We start from the raw sequence: 12,904 nt of genomic DNA, 5'->3' as shown, positions 1-12,904 counted from the left end.
ATTTGGACATAGCTCCAATATTCAACTTTTAAGAATATCATCTTATTTTGGAATTCTGTCACCCTCGGGCCAAAGGATTACCTAGAGCAGGGGTCAGCAAACTGCGGCTCTGGAGCCACATGTGGCTCTTTCCTCCCTCTGCTGTGGCTCCATCACCAGTCGGCGCCACAATTTTGAGAGGAGCTTCCGGTGGGGTGGGGGAGGGAGAGAAGCACAGTGCGCTAGGAGAAGACTCTATGGCAAGGGGAGGGTTTTCCAGTTGTCTCCACTATTAATAGGGCTTTCAGTTATGACAGAGGAAAAAGTACACTGTGCAAGGAGGAGACTGTATGCTGGGTGAACTGAACTTCTGGTCAGCTCCAGAATTGAACAGGGGGCTTCCGGTTAGGACCTTTGTGGTGCCCGGTGTTTTCTTTTCTGTGGGAAACGGGTCCAAATGGTTCTTTGAAGGTTTAAATTTGCATCTCCTTTAAAACAAAATCCTGATAATCTATATTAAATTGTACTCAAATGATTCCTTTCTTAAAGAAAGTTCAGCATAGTTCAATATAATAAGAATAGGATAATTCACGTAATTTGGTGCCCAAGTAAAAATATTTTTAATGGTATTAAAGCCTGGGTAAGATAGATTCATACTATATTGAACCGGTATTTCTTTTACTAGGCAGTTAAAGGTAAAGGTTCCCCTCACACATATGTACTTCCCTGTTTCCCAGAAAATAAGAGTTCCCCGGATAATAAGCCCAATTGCGCTTTTGAGCGCATGCGCTAAAATAAGCTCTCCCTCCCCCCAAAAAAATATTGTAACATAGCAGCAGCCATGAGGTGACCACACTCGCTGCCTCTTGCGCCTCAAAATAAGACCTTCCCGAAATTAAAACCAAGTGCTTATTTTCGGGTTCAAAAGAAAATAAGACCGTGTCTTATTATTGGGGAAACACGGCAGTGCTCATCTCCATTTCAAAGCCGAAGAGCCAGTGCTGTCCGAAGACGTCTCTGTGGTCATGTGGCTGGCATGACTAAATGCCGAAGGCGCACAGAACGCTGTTAGCTTCCCACCAAGATAGTGGTGGGATTCATTTTTTTTTACTACCAGTTCTGTGGGCGTGGCTCGGTGGGTGTGGCACGGGAAGGATACTGTGAAATCTCTATTTCCTCCCCACTCCAGGGGAAGGTTACCTCAAAATCCCCATTCAGTCCCAATCAGCTGAGACTCTGGAGGTAGAGAATAGATGGGGGTGGGGCCAGTCAGAGGTGGTATTTACCGGTTCTCTGAACTTCTCAAAATTTCCACTACCGGTTCTCCAGAACTGGTCAGAATCTGTTGAATACCACCTCTGCACCTAGGGATGGGTTTCTGCTGACATTATTGTTGGTTCGGTACATGTGCAAATTTGCACATGTGCACTCACTCCACTGATGTGCATGCCTGATGCCTGCTCTGTGCGCAGTTGCCTATAAATAGGTCTGCACATGCGCAGAACATTTAAAAAGGTCAAAAAAAGATGTTGCGGCAACTGAGTAACTGGTTCGGGGGCGTGGCGAGCATGCCATTCCTACCAGTTTGGAGACCCAGTCACCATTTCCACTACTGATTCTACTGAACCCGTGCAAACCGGCAGGAACCCACCTCTGCTCTGCACCAAGGTGGTCCCTATTTTTCTACTTGCATTTTTTATGTGCTTTCAAACTGCTACGTTGAAAGAAGCTGGGACAAGTAACGGTAGCTCACTCCATTATGTGGCGCCAGGGATTCAAACCGCCAAACTGCCGACCTTTCTGATTCGACAAGCTGAGCGTCTTAGCCACTGAGCCACCATGTCCCTTAACTAGGCAGTTAAAGAATAGCATAATTCAGGTAATTTAATGTTCATTTAAAAACATTTTTAATAATATTAAAGACTGGGAGTAAGGTAGATATTTTAACTGCCTAGTAAAAGAAATACCGGTTATACTTGCACGACACACTTATCCATTATTTATTCAGTTAGACCATAAACCAATAAACTAATCATATGTGCTGAGATTTAAAATATGCTCATTATGAAGAAGTTGGATTGGCAGTAGGGAGTCAGATCCATGTTTTCATTCAAGCAATAGTCCCGTGCACTCCCTTAGCCCAACCACTGCATAGGGAGACTGTTATACAGCCAAAATGAATGACAACTCCTGTGTGTGTTGCCTGAACTTAGAAAAGGCATTGGATAAGTGCAATTAAAAGAAAAAGATGCAGTGGCTCAATGGCTAGGTCTGCAGTTCGGCGGTTCAAAACCCTAGTGCCATGTAACAAAGTGAGCTCCCGTTACTTGTCCCAGCTTCTGCCAATCTAGCAATTTGAAAACACGTAAAAAATGCAAGTAGAAAAATGGGAACCACCTTTGGTGGGAAGGTAACAGCTTTCCGTGCACCTTTGGTGTTTAGTCATGTCGGCCACATAACCACGGAGACTTCTTCGGACAGCGCTGGCTCTTTGGCTTTGAAATGGAGATGGGCATTACCCCCTAGAGTCGGGAACGACTAGGATATATGTGTGAGGGGAACCTTTACCTTTAAGTGCAATAAGTAAGTTCAGTGTACCTTGTAAATGTAGCCAGTGGGATGGATGATCAAATGGGGATCCTGTCCTCAATTCCTAACTTTGCTGGAAAAAGATGAGGAGGAACAATAGCTGAATCTATTTCTTACACAGCAGTTTAAAAGGAAACAAATGGTTTAAAAATCAGACTCGGCTCAGGTTTAATTTTCACATATAGTTTATACCTTGTACAATAATCTTGTGCAATAATCTTAACAACCCAACGACTTACTGCGCAGCTCACCTGAGGTTATCAAATCTGTTGAGGGTCTGCTCATGTCTGCAGTTTTTTGGTATTTTTAGGTACGGAACAAATGAATGCTATGGTAGGTCCTAAAATAGGCACACTACAATTAAACAAAAAAGAAGAAACTTTGCTTTTGTTCAGCCCCCTGTAACTTATATGGTTCTCAGCTGCCCAAATCTAGGATTGTGAGCTCCAGAATATACGATTGGGATGGTAAATAAATTTTGGGGAAATATAGTTAACCATGTCTTTGGGCCAAAGTTACCCCAATCTCAGGTTATATGTTTAATGCACATACATAATTAATATACTGCTTTGAGTATGAGGGACAAAACAACAGTTTTTACCAAGTAATGCAGATATGGGGCATGGCTCAGTGGCTAAGATGCTGAACATGTTGATCAGAAAAGTTGGCAGTTTGGTGGTTCAAATCCCTAGTACCGCATAATGGAGTGAGCTCCCATTACTTGTCACAGCTTTTGCCAACCTAGCAGTTTGAAAGCATGTAAAAATGCAAGAAGAAAAATAGGGACCACCTTTGGTGGGAAGGTAACAGCGCTCTGTGCTCCTTTGGCATTTAGTCATGATGGCCACATGACCATGGAGACGTCTTTGGACAGCGCTGGCTCTTTGGCTTTGAAGCAGAGATGAGCACCGGTTCCTAGAGTCGGAAACGACTAGCATATATGTGCGAGGGGAACCTTTACCTTAATGCGGATTTAACACATATTGTTTCTAAGAGGTAAATTGTTCCAAAATTGGAATTTGGAAAAGTTAGATTAAGAGTTACAGCAGTTCAACTCAGCTATCCATCTTCATGGTTGAACATCGTTATACAACTGACAACCACAATTAATCACAATATGTGTATGTTAATTTCCTACATCAACCACTCTAGAAAGCTGTGCTTATGATACAGAGGGAATGATTGGTTCCAAATCACGCAGCGGCATGGCTGGGGCTAGATTCAGTCCTGAATCTTTTTGGTTCTACTCCAGTAGCATCTTAATCATCATCTTCGGCAAATCCTGGGATTCCTAAGAGCCTCTTGGAAATCCAGAAGTCCTGGGATTTCCCGGAGGCCTGCTTTAGAAATATTAACCCATCCTGACCCGGCTGAACTTTTTCAAAGCCGCTAAGCAAGGCGCATAAAGCCTTTTATGATCTCCCTTCCCGAGGCGAGGTGGGCTTCGGAGGTGAAACCACCGCAGAAGGCTTAAGAGAAGAAGAAGAAGAAGAAGAAAAATCTCCCAGAGCTAGAGAGCCACTTTCCCTAAATGGGAAAAAGCGCTCTTGACATGCCCCAAAGTAACCCTTTGTTCTCACCGACGCTCCCTGAGCGCTGGGAGCTGCCCAATAAAATCAACCCTCCGGCGGGGCACAGCTGATCAAACCTCGCCTTTCTTTTCTCTTCCTGATTCATACCCGGGAAGGGGGAGACAGGGCGCCCCTGGTCTCCGCCCCCACCGGGAGGAAGCGTTTCCAGCTCGCTCGCTCTCGGCGCTCTTGTGCTGTGTGGCGGACAAGGGTGCGGCGGAGACGGCGGTAGCCCTCCCCTTCCGTCCCAGCGCGAAGGCACTCCTTGGCGCTCCTGCCCGCCCGGGGTCACACAGTTCGGGGCGGCTGCTGCTGCTGGCAGTGGGTCGGTCGGAGCAGCTTTCCCTCCAGCCAGGGCCAGGTCGGCGGCGGCAGCACCGGCAGCGGCAGCAGCAGCTGCGGTTCCTGCACGAACCCAACTTTCCCATTGGGCGCCTGCGAGCCTCCCTGGCCGGCCGCCCGCCCCCGCCAGCTGCTCGCGCTCCTTGCCTGCTTCGCCGCCGCGCGCGATTCGGCAGAAGTTTCTCCTTTGTTGGGGAAAAGTCGTGCGCTTCGGCCAGCCGGGATCGGGGGACGCCAGGGGAGCAGGACAGGTGGCGGACGTCGGCGCTGGGTTGGCAGCCTGGGTCACGCAGGTAATGTGTCTCTTCCGGCTCGGGACTTTCTTGCGCTTTCTTTTTTTTTCTTTCTTTTCTTTGCAGCGAGGCGGCCAATAACACTGGCCCTCCAGAGAAGGAAGAGGCCAGGTTGTGTGAAAGAGAGACGGGGTTGCGGGTAAGGGGGGAAGGGGAGGGAGGTAGTAAGATGGTTTTGCAACGCCACGCCGTTGGGGAGAAAGAGGGAAGGGGGCTCGCTCAGAGTTGAGGCTTGCGGGGGCGCATTGAGAATCCCAACCCTTGGGGTGGGTAGGGGGGAAGGGAGGGCAAGGAGGGCTATTGTGCATTGCCAGGTGGTGGGATCCCCCCCCCCCCCCAGTTGCCGTTCAAAAGCTCCCTGGGCTGGAAGCGAAGCTGGTTTCCAGGGCATGATGAATTGGCTGGCTTCCGGGGACGGTGCACATCCGCCCACTTGCAGAGAAGCAGCTTTCGGCTAAAGAGGTGCTCCGGGAGCAAGATTGTAGCCCTAGTAAATTCCGTTTACTGCTCCGATGTGCCTTGCTTGCAGGCTTTCTGTCAACCACGTAAGAGCAACGCGTTCTTGGAAGCCATCTGACAGCGCGGTGTCGAGTCTCACAAGGAGTGCCAAGTTTTGTTTGTTTCTGATATGGAGCGAGCGCCCTTTAATAGGCTTATCAGCGGGTCCAAAGTGGGGAAAATAGCGTAAAAAATTCCATCCTTATGCGCAATAGAAGCTGAGGGAAAACACGGGTAGCAAGGCTGTCCCCCTCTTCCATTCTGAGATAAATAACAATACATGTTGCTGTCTAAGAAGTGGCTCCATAAAAACCATTCAACTCAAAGTCTAAAATCATTTCATTGCATCACTGGGCAAAAGCCAGATAAAAGTTAAACATGCTTCAGTCTGTTTATATTTTTACCTACTGCTTTGGAGTGTTTTCAAAGTGTTTTCTCATTTCAGCAATTATGTCAAATATCAACTAAGTCCTTTTAAATTTTTACTTTTCTCCAGGCATCCCTTGAGATTGTCCTCATTGAGTCTAAGGAGCCATAGCGCGTATGTAAAGCAAGCTGTTATTTGCAACTGGATAGATTTTAAACTTAAAGTGCTTTCCAAGCTGGCTGTCTTGAATAATAGTAATGTTTCCTATTATTCAACTGCAGGGGTAAATTTGATTCTACCTTCAGGAACAGAGCAGTGTTAAGAGAAAGGGATTAGCTTTCAGGAAAAATGATACTAAATGTTAAACAAACCTTTGTTTAACTTAACATTAGTTATCTTTGGCCATGGATAGATTCAATTTTTTTAGAATTCAGTTCATTTAAATTGTATATATAGGCAGACATACAGGGTATTTCAGATTTAAGTTTTAGAAATGCAGCCAGCTGCTAAAGAGATGTAATCCAGATAGTTTTTGATATTGCAGAATGAATAAACCAGAGTTGGGAAATTTTCAGCCTGACATATTTTCAGCTTGCCTGTTCTTGCACTGCAGTTGGACTTCAAAAAATGTTTCTTTAGGTGAAGTAGAAACTTCTTAAAAGTCTAGATCTGATCCAAACTCCTTGCCCTCTTCCCTTCTTAAATAACCTGTAAAATACCTTTGGCTAATACTTAACAAATTTCTCATTCTGACTTTCCTAATGCACATGCTATTTCTTATAGCAGACAACGTAAATAAAAGAAGCACAGTTCCCAAATTTAGAGGTAAAACCTTGAACCATAGCTCTTGGCCTGGTACCCCATAAAAGGATTTACTCTTAACTAGTGATGCCTTCCAAATATGGCCAAAGTCTTATCTTTTAGCTTCTTTTCATCACTGACCATGTTGGCTGGGGCTGCTGGGAGTTGTAGTTCAACAATATTGAACCTCAGTACTGCTTGGAATAGAGCCAGTGAAGTGAGTATGGTAAAAATCTGGTTCTATTTATTTTGTTAGCATTATTTTTCCCAAAAAGGCTGATTTGATGACTAAGAAGCTTTGTTTTTTGAAAGGCAAATCTTACCCTGTGTTTCTTTCCTAAGAGTTATGTAGTCTGTTCAATATAGAAACAAGTCTTTCTGATCCTCATTTCTTTTAGCTACAATAGTAGCAAGAATAAATGCCAATTAAACATTTTGTGGGGGGGAAAGGGTTTTATTTTCATCTGGAAGCCACCATTGAAAGGGTTTTAGATACACTACTGTAGTAGCCTGCCCAAATGTTGTTTTTTGTATTTACAGCCCACATTTTAGCAAATTCTTCTAAGAAATACAGACTCCAAAAATCTTTCCATATTCTTATTTATTTGTGGCCTGACAGGCATGTTTTAAAAGTAAGCAGAGTAGTGAATGACACAAATGCTTAAAAATCCACTTAAAATGTCCTTATAACTCAAGAAGGAAAGAAAAAAGAAACACATCTGGAAAAGAAAAAAAAACCTCGGGGAGTATCTACCTAAAGGTGTTTCCTTGCCTTCTTATGGCCACATTTGTGGCTCTTGTAGCATTCAGTGCAAATAGATCAAGCAGTACAAACGTGAAAATACATCCAAGTAATCTGAGGAAGCTATTTGAATGAGAGCACTGAAATTTTGCACACCAAATCAAGAAAGAAGTCCAATTGCTATGACCCAACTTTTAGACAGCTTTACCTGGATGTCTGAGAATCATCATCAATTTCAATGCAAATAGATACAGAAATAAAGAAACGATAAAACAGCAACCAGAACTTTTATTTTGTTTTACAAAGCTATTTATCAGAAAGCCGTTTTTACCCAATTTAAGTAAAACCCTTTAAGTCTGTGTAAATGTCCCTGTTTTGTAACTGGGTAATGCCCTTGTTATCCAAAGAAAGACTAATTTTATCCAATTTGGGGTAATTTAGCCAGATTTGGGAAACACTGGGTTAAACTAAAATTTGCAGTCCTGCTAGAAATTGCAGTCGGTTCTTCAGGCCAAAGTCCTTTCTGAAGAAGAAAGCCAACGGTGGTAGGTGAAAGGAATGATTGGGAAACTAGTTGGCTTTCTCTATAAAACTCTGCTAGGATTAAATTATATTGGCCTGCTAAATTGTTCAAAAACAGAAGGCAGTTACTGTATACTCTTACTTCTGATGAGGCTAAACCCTTGCCTAATCTTACACTGTGTGTGTGAGAGAGAGAGGGGGGGGTATTCATCAGGTTCTGACCAGTTCTGGGGAACCGGTAGTGGAAATTTTGAGTAGTTCGGAGAACCGGTAAATACCACCTCTGTCTGGCCCCGCCCCATCTATTCTCTGCCCCCTGAGTCCCAGCTGATCGGGAGGAAATGGGGATTTTGCAGTAACCTTCCCCTGGAGTGGGGAGGGAATGGAGATTTTGCAGTATCCTTCCCCTGCTATGCTCACCAAGCCACACCCATCAAGCCACACCCACAGAACCGGTAGTAAAAAAAATGAACCCCACACTGGTGTGTGTGTGTGTGTGTGTATGCGTACCCATGCATCTTCAGCTTTCGACTCCTGGTAACTGCATGGATTAGTCCCTGCAGTTTTCTTGGCAAGGTTTTTCAGAAGTAGTACCAGTGCCTCTTTCCTAGGACTGAGAAAGAGTAATTGGCCCAAGGGTCATCCAAGCTGTCTTTGTACCTAAGGCAGAACTAGAACTCACAGTCTCCTGGTTTCTAGCCTTCTGCCTTAACCACTACATTAAAATGGCTCTCTTATACATTTCAAAGGGCTTACATTATTGTTCAGTGACTCTCCATTGGGCTTTCTTAATAGGCAATTTTCAGTGAGAGTGGTTGCAATGAAAGCCCTTTCCATTTTTCTCATGTATTCAGAAGCCTGTAGCCACTTGGGAATATACCAGATGTTCAGCCTTATCTTCCTGGAATCTGATGAGAAGTTTGGGATTGGAAGAAACTCACAGTGTGAATCTCTGCTATAGCTTTTATCATAACTTATCACATTGTCGGTTAAAACTTGCAGCTCTGGTAAATATCTCCTAAAGGCAAGCCACATGGTTATCGTCATTCATTGTATGTGGCTTAATCTTCAAGCCATAATGTTAACTAATGTCTGTGAACATTTATATCGTCCTCTTTGGTATGAAAACCATTATCACTTTGTTGAAAAGGAGAAATATGGAAAGTTAAATGAATGGAAGTATTTATAAATAGTTCTACCAGTGGCTACAAGCTATGCAGAACTTTTGAAATGCACAACATTTCACTTGTTTCATATTTTGCTGCTGGACTGCTGAAGATTTCTTAAAGTTTTGTGCATTGGTGTTATTTAGCTGTGAGTAAAACAGAACTGAGTGTCAGGTTACTATGTTCTTCCCCATGTTAATATCCTCTTTGTTTTGAATCACTTCAGTTTGAACTTCTATAATTACTGTGGTGCTAAGTATAGACTGGGCTGAAGTCTGAATTGTTCAAAACTATTTTGTAAGCTAAGTGTTCTAGCTAAGCTGAATAACATCCAAAAAACAGTGCCTGGAAGTGACAAATGTCATAGTTAAGAATAGTCTCCTATCCATTTTAAGATTTTAATCTTTTTAAAATCATCAGCATTTCAATCTTGTTCACGTCAAATGTTTGCTTAATTTGCTGGCCCTGGGTAGATATAAATGCAGTTTTAATTACACATTTAATTGTAGTTGGGAAAGATGTACTTATAAGTAAGTAACTTAAGATGTAAGGTTTCTTAAATGTCTTACTGAGTAACATGGTGAAAGTGTAACGCAAAGAACTAAAATTTGTGAAGGATTAGAGATAGCTATTGGTTTTCTCTGGTTGTGTAGTCATCATTGTATTTCTAAAAGCTCACCGTTAGATATAATGAGCTGAATTTGGTTACTCTGATCTGGCAAATTTAAATGAGATGAAGATATGAAGCAGTTTCTGCTACAAGATAATCTTAGAGGGCTGTAATTAGAATGTATGGTCTTTATATACATTTAAATGCTCTGATCTTGGTTTTTGAAATGATAGTAGATGACTGATTTATAATCTTAAATTTGTTCCTGCAGATTTTGTTGTTTCTAAAATTCTATGGCATGATCGAGGTAAGAAAAAGCTGTTTCACTTGAGTAACTTTGATCATGGTTTATGCAATTTACTTGGAATTGTGGGTTCCAATGAGATTCTGAGCCAAGAAATAAAGCTACACTGGTTGAGTTAAACCAGTGTGTAGAAACTGAAATGTGATTGACTTGTTAGAGGTTCAGTCTGTTATGTAAACATAGTTTTAGTTTATGCCAGTTTCTAATCCCTGCTGGTTGGAATTAGTAGTTTAGAGTCCAGTGTTTTGAAATTTCATGTCAAAAAGGTGAGTTTACTTTCATGGAATTGTAATTTAAAAACTGGACATGCTTTACAAACAAGAATCATCCTTAGCTCAAATCTCAAATCTCCCAAATATTTCTTGCCTATCACAACTGTAGTACAGCAAGATGCTTTGCTAAAAGCTGTTCTTAAATCTTCCAGATTTTAATGAAAAGATATTACTGTTTATAAATGGAATGGATTTAAAGATTGTGTTTGACTACTCTGTTTATATTTAAACAGGAAGAAAAAAAAATCACAGTATGTTTAAGCTTTCTTTAAAAAAACAATCCTTCTTTAAACTAGCAACGAAAGAGAATGTATTGAGTTTATTTCTGTTTTTGAGAATGCAGAAATAAAGACACATTCTGGAGATTCTATAGATTATTTAAATTTAATAAACAGTCCTTCTATTTGGGATTAAAATGAGACCTTCTGTCTTAATCCTTTGGAATTTTATCATTCATGGGAAAAGAAATATTTCAGAAAAACATGAATAGGAGCGCAATTTTTTACCTATAAAAATCAGATGCCATGCACTATTGGGAGAACATGCGCTTATAAATTATTTTGCAGTAATCAATATGCAGTGATCATGAACAACACAGATATACTTAAAATATTATTCATATTCAAACATCAAAAAATGTAAAACCTCCTCTATTGATGAAATGGCTGGATTCACATATCTTTTAGCCCCAAAGTGGGGAGGGGGAGGAAAGGTTCCTACATTTTTTTTTTTTTTGATCTTGTGGAAATTAGGCTCACAAATGAGACACTTTTACCCAATAATCCCTTATCATCCATTCACAACTCTTTCTTCTGATACCTTGTCCTATTTATTTATTTTTAATTGCATTTTTACCCTGTCCTTGTTCAAGATAGCTCATAGGATCATAGTTACAGATGACTTAACTCTCCAGGCTAAATGAAGATTAAGCTGGGTTTTTCTGATCCAGGTGTAACATAGTGAACTGTAATGTATAATATTCAGCTGATGCTTTTCAAATGCTGAGGCTTATACCTATATGTGCAAAACTGGATATATACCAGTGGTGGCTTACGACTGGTACACCCCGGTACAGGTGTACCGGTGGCTGCTGGGAGTACCAGGTACCATTCCAGTAAGGTGCTCCAGAAGGCCCACCTGCCCGCCAATGCTTTTTACCGGTATTTGAAGTTTTCGTGGCTTCCACGCAGGTGCACGGAGCACATAGCGCCTTGGCAATGCTCCGCTGAGCAGCTGGAGCATTGCGGAGGGGTCATGGAGTGTCGCGGGCGGTAAGTACACATGTGTGTGCTGTGCGTGTCTGCATGCACACTGCGCACGTTCATGTGGTGGGCACCTGGCCCCGTTGCACTGTACCAGTTGCACTGGGATCCAGAATGCACAACTGATACATACCTTTTTTCTTTTATGTATTTTTAAAGTAATGTCCAGTTATTTCAGATCAGTAAGTATCCAGTAATTAATATTCAGCAAAATGAATTCAAGGGGAATCTTGACTGCAATAACTGAACTGCTTTCTTTGATGCTGAGGATTAAACGATTTGTTTTACAATCTCTTGTTGTAGCTACTTGTGCATGGTAAGGAACAGCTGGAGTGCATGCGCCAGGCTTGAGTTGGCTGCTTGTTACCCTTGCTTCATGGTGTGTGTGCCTCTAAACATGCAGCATTATTTTGGATTATAGCCTGGCCAGAAGTGTTTTGCATTTCCCAGCTGTTTCACAATTTTTCTCTGCGTAGCCCCATCAGCTGCTTTCACATATGTAATTTCAGCTATGTTGGTGCTCTGATTTCTGTTTAAACCAATTTAACTACTTATTCAGCTCCTGATAGAGTAAGCTTGTAAATGGCTAGAATAATTTAAAAGAAGCTTATTAATTCTGGGAGTGCTTTGACAATGTGTAGTTGCTAACATTTGGCAATCTAAAATGATTTGTCAAATGAGTAATGTTATAATGTAGTACCTAATGCGATATATAATAGTATCGGATTACAATGGCAGACTAAATTTCAAAAACAAGCAGAATTTAGAAAATACACTTAATCATTGGGTTAAAGAAAAATGGTAAGTAGGCAAGAAGTTGAATGAAATATATAGACCTTCATAAGAATTGACCAGCACCTGTTTTTCAAATACATGGATTCAAATAATTATTCAATGAGAGGCAATGACAGTTTCTTGGCAAAATGGACTCTGGTCTTATGCAAGAAATAAGAAATTCCTGAATATCAGAAAGGACAAATTGAGAAGAAGCTGTTAATTCTCAGATATCTTTTTAATCGATATATACTGGCTCTGCTGAACATTTAATTATCATAGTACTATCTTACTGTATGTCTAAGGATATTTACCCATGTAGTATGACTGCATTATTGTTCTCATCTTTTTCTCATCTGTTCAATCACACTTGGCCAATAAAGTATTCTGTTCTATTCCCATTTTCCTATACGCCGTTCGGAGAGTCCAAGCCTGGGTTAAATTCTGCCTGACTGCCCTGGACTGAATTGAAAGATCTTTAGCCATGCCTCTTCTTCTGGCTCCTCAGATTTTTTCAATTCAGCCTAGCCCAAGGACATGTTTTAAATGGTTCCAGACTATCAACAGATATTTAACCTTAACTTGGACTTTCCGACCAAATTCTTCTTCATCCTGCAAAGAAATAAGGTCTACCTTTCAGTTCTAGTATTTGAGTTTATTGCTGCTATTTGCTGCCAGCGCTTGTCCCAGGCTTCTCTGGGCGCACGCAGTCCCTTTAAATTGCTGGGCGATGCTAGCCGACTTGGGAGCCGCCACAATCGCTCTTTATCTTCGTGCAGCGGTCAGCGGCAAAATGGCCCAGCCGCTTGCGA

The 12,904-nt window shown here is 41.8% G+C and overlaps 1 protein-coding gene across 2 annotated transcripts in view; it reads left to right on the top strand.

Moving 5' to 3' along the window:
* Window positions 1-4,639: 4,639 nt before the first annotated feature.
* The window catches only part of SVIL (supervillin), a 172,524-nt gene continuing 164,259 nt past the window's right edge, over window positions 4,640-12,904 (top strand). For both annotated transcript variants that reach the window (XM_087712569.1, XM_087712568.1), the window contains exon 1: window positions 4,640-4,774. The gene's annotated coding sequence lies outside the window, so the exon portion shown is untranslated. The remainder of the gene's footprint in view (window positions 4,775-12,904) is intronic.

This window comes from Thamnophis sirtalis, unplaced genomic scaffold (genome assembly GCF_051295495.1).
Source record: "Thamnophis sirtalis isolate CommonGarterSnake01/CBP01778 unplaced genomic scaffold, rThaSir2_p1.2 scaffold_4, whole genome shotgun sequence".
Taxonomy (NCBI): Eukaryota; Metazoa; Chordata; class Lepidosauria; order Squamata; family Natricidae; genus Thamnophis; species Thamnophis sirtalis.
The sequence above is the reverse complement of the archived record's forward strand: the minus strand, read 5'-3'. Positions and strand labels throughout refer to the sequence as shown.